The 4,274-nt window shown below is 38.5% G+C and overlaps 1 long non-coding RNA gene across 1 annotated transcript; it reads right to left on the bottom strand.

Moving 5' to 3' along the window:
* Positions 1–947: 947 nt before the first annotated feature.
* LOC130173800 (uncharacterized) lies at positions 948–3,400 on the bottom strand. Its single transcript, XR_008828494.1, has 4 exons — positions 3,113–3,400; positions 2,850–3,017; positions 2,005–2,141; positions 948–1,658 (listed from the first exon to the last, which is right to left on the bottom strand). It is a non-coding gene; the product is annotated as an uncharacterized LOC130173800 (long non-coding RNA).
* Positions 3,401–4,274: the final 874 nt, after the last annotated feature.

Below are 4,274 nucleotides of genomic sequence, written 5' to 3'. Positions count from 1 at the left end.
ACAGCAAACATTCACATAAGGGCTAATGGGATGTAAATAGAGGACTGTTGTAAATACAGATTAGATACGTTGTAATTTAGCACCTTTAGAATGTAATTAGTTTAATTTATAATACTTACCATTGAATTGATTGTAATGTTTGGCTTAATTTATTATTTATTTGGAATTCCCCATTCCCCATTTCTGTAAAATCTGTTCATCCTGAGTCCGGTTGGATTCGTTGGTGTAACATTATCAATATAAAGTCATATGCACTTGTACATTAATTAAGTCCATTGCCCTTCCATGTAGGCCTAAGCATTCACACAATCACATTTATTTTACATATGATGGTAGTTAAATGATAGTTTTAAGTTATTCAATCATGATGTTCTGAACTTTTATAATAAGCAACCTTGTATTTAATGTATTCCAGAGCTCAATTTTGGATGGACCTATTTGGAGACCTTAGAGATTCTGGACAGTTTAATGGAAGCCATGAACACCAGGACTTAGTGAGATTCTGCTTCAGTGATGTTCTGCAGAAAGACCTGGATGAATGTACCGACCTCTGGAACAAGCACAGGATTCGACGCTCCAGACTTGCATCATGTCCTGGGGGGATTCCAAATGAGCTGTATCTCTTGCCTCACGGGTAATCCATCTCAACTCAGAATAAATTGAACATATACATTCTTATAAAAATGCAAAGTGTTGTATTATAGCACAATAGACATGGGAAATACATTTGGATCATTACAGGTATAGGCAAATTATAACCTTTAATTTATAGGCTAGTTGTGCCTGCCTTTGTTTACCTTCACATTTTTGTCTATGAAGTAGCAAAATCAAATAAGAATAATAATTTGAAACTGCATTTTCCAAATCCTAGGGACATGTTTTCCTTTCATTTTGAATTATATAGTTCATTCACTCTGCAGGTTTGGTTCAAGGGACTGTGGATTTGCTGTTGAAGACGGGGAACTACAGGTTTCCTGAGTCGAGACAAACTATTCATCTATGCAGTGATCCTGACATTCAGGATTATTTACAACAGGCAGTGGAACAACATGGATTACAGCAGCCACATGATTGGGAGTCAGCCTCAGAACTATACATTACTCTGAAGGAAATAGCTGGGCTATAAGTACGGACCAATATACAAAAATGGACTCAATTCACCACAACCCAGAACACGATCTGTTGTTGACCAACTTGTTTGTTGCAACTGTTAAGTACAATAAAGAACATATGAAACAGCATGATCAATGCAAACCTTGCCTTTTTCCCCACTCACTTGAAACAGTGGAGTGTTGACTAGAAAATGAAGTAAACTGACTTTACTCCTTCTCAAAGTTCTCAAAACTTTAGTTTGACACAAAAGACCTAGCCAGGCTGAACTTAGAACTTTCTTGTCCCTATAACTTATTTTGTCTTCCACACTTTTCAGAGACTTCCAAAACCTGGTGAGTTTAGAATACCGAAGTCCATATTTGCTTTGAAAAGACTGTATGTTTGCAAGAGTGGAAGTGTGATTGTGTTGGCACATGTATTCGCTAAGTGATACATGGACTCCTGTGTAAATGTGATGCATGGATGGGGTGTCATTCCTGCAGGTGGGATTGACTTCAGGCCTGTGGAAAACATGAACACCTCCTCCAGTGACACAGGTCCTTGTTCTGTAAAAAGAGCAGTCATTACATACATTTCCATTCATGTAAAATCAGATTTTATTATCTTATCAGAACAGTATTTTACTCACAAACCTTGGCCATATAATTGCTTCTAAAAATAATTTTCTCTTCCACATGATCAGAAATCAGTTGAAAAAAAAGGTAAAACAAGAAATTCAATGCTGTTTTGAGAGTTAATAGACTACAACACAAAAGCCTATTAGTGTATATATTATATATATGTATATATTTTAAACAATTATATATTACATATACAAATATATCAGTTGTCATTAAACTGGCCCTATGAGGCTCATGTTTAGAGGGTTACCTGTTGTCACCTTACTCTTACCTGAACATTCCTCTTTTCCTTTTTCTTTGTCCCCATTTTACCAAAGCAAAATTTTTGCCTTTCCTCTGCCTTTTTCTTCCTGTATTCCTGGAAGGTTTGTATCAATGGGGTTGGATTCGATGGAGGATTCTGTGATACTACAGGGAAGCAAACGAAAAATGCGTTCTTATTATAAATACAACAATAGTGGTATAAACAAAATGCATGGCTAGACTACACAGGGTTTTCCCCTATAATTGTTTTCAGGACTGGTGGGAGACATAGGCTGTTTTCAAACACAAACTCCTGGCTTGTGTTTACCTGGTTACAAAACAAAGGACATCCAGGCTTACTTACTAACGTTAGCTGGCAGAGTAAGGACCGAGTAGACATAACGTTACTTGAAATTCCCAAACTCACAGTACAACTGGAGCGCAGCATGGCGCATTTGGCTGCCAGCGTAGCAGTACAGTACATTGTCAGTACAAATGTAATGACATTATACCATTTTAACACATCTAAAAAGAACATGTAATGCCATTCCCACTACCTTCGCTCCAAGCTCCCTGTTGCTCGGCTCTCTTTTGTCTCGTTTTTTTTGTTTTTTTTTTAAATAGCAAGCCTAACCTTACTTTACTACTTCTACAGTTATCAAACGGAGAGAAATGTCCTACCTTCCCCTTAGAAACGTCGTTGTACTGTACAATACTCTATATTGCCGGCTATACACCAATAAAGGGCCAGAGTCTATCGTTTTCAACATTTTTCTTCATTTTTTCGGAACCATGTAGCCTGCGGACTAGCAGGTCTGAGAAACCCATTCACTACTCAATTAGCAACAATTAACATTACATTTGTTAACTTACCTGAAGGCGGTGCGTTGGTGGGTTCAACGACAAGCACCTCATGAAGCCCCTTGCCACAACCACAGCAAAAGTTAGGTCGTTCGAAGTCTTCAGGGACTTTTTTGCCATAATAAGGGCAATACATCTTTGTCACTCTTCTAAATGAAGTCCGCCCAAGCCGTAAACTACCTGGTATGGCGTAAAGCAGCCTTAAAAATACCTGTTAAACAGTAGGACGTGCTTTTGTCCAATCACCAATGATCCTTGTCATAGCAGGTACCTACCCTTTCTTTTAGTAGTTAATGTTGTTGTGTTTTCCTTTTTGTTGTTGTGTTTTTGTTAATGTCGTTGTGTTTTCCTTTTTGTTGGTGTCGTTTGTCCTTCAGGGCCACCGTATAAAGCAGCTTCATCTTATTTCGAAAAAAACTGAGTAATGGGCACAAGAGATAAGGTATATCAATTCAAATAGTTTGTTTAAATAACCCAACAGAACATAACCCCACTGTCAGCCACTGTCTCTTCAGTTAAGTCTCTTTAAATTACTATTTATATTTTCTATGTAGACTTTAAGAAGCTGAATTCAAACAATGCAAGTGAACTGGGCAGTGTGTGACTGGCTTGGTGACACTGAAGGTGCAGGTTATGGAAATATGACTCAAGAAAGCAGGTTTGATGAAACGCAACACCTACACTGATGATGCAGTACAGTTTGCATTAAGGAATGCAGAAATGAAGTGAATATGTGCACCCTGCGAAAACACACCACAGATGCTCACCATAACTAACTGAAGCTAATTCCAGTCTGTGCATTTGATCGTCTGTGCTGCCAATACTACATATTTAACACCTTACATAATTCCATATAAGCTTTAAAGCAATAGTGTTTGAAAGCGTAAAGATTTGTGATGAATTGGAAGCCTCCAGGGGCCATTTTGCAGTAACACTTGGCAGCCTCTAATTAGCGTGTGGCTCCATCTATGTCGGTGTAGACAACACAATCATTGCAAGTGTTCTACGGTATCCCAGCACTGCTGGAGATTCTTCCAGTGGGACTGAAATGGGGGCAACAGTAGCCTGAGGGTCATAGCAGCAGCATTATGACCCAAGCACCACCACCAGTTTAAATGATTAGAAGCTGCAGCTGGAAAAATACTATCAAACTGCCCTTGAGCAAGGCACTTAGCTCCAAAGTACCACACAGCTCACCAGCAGGTTCACTGAAGTGGAAGTGAATCAAGGAGCATCGCAAAAGCTCCGGCTTGTTGAAATATAATCAAAATACATGCATATGTAAATGCAGTAATATACTCAAAGCACACAGCAACAAGGCAAGTGTGTACGATTAATGTTTTAACCATAAATTAGCAGTGCAAACATCACAACAACTAAAAAAAAAAAAACCATGGGTGGATGTGGAACCGGAATGGAAATTACTCCCACCCACAA

Source organism: Seriola aureovittata, chromosome 8, assembly GCF_021018895.1.
Source record: "Seriola aureovittata isolate HTS-2021-v1 ecotype China chromosome 8, ASM2101889v1, whole genome shotgun sequence".
NCBI classification, from domain to species: Eukaryota; Metazoa; Chordata; class Actinopteri; order Carangiformes; family Carangidae; genus Seriola; species Seriola aureovittata.
This window is presented reverse-complemented; position numbering and strand designations above follow the sequence as displayed.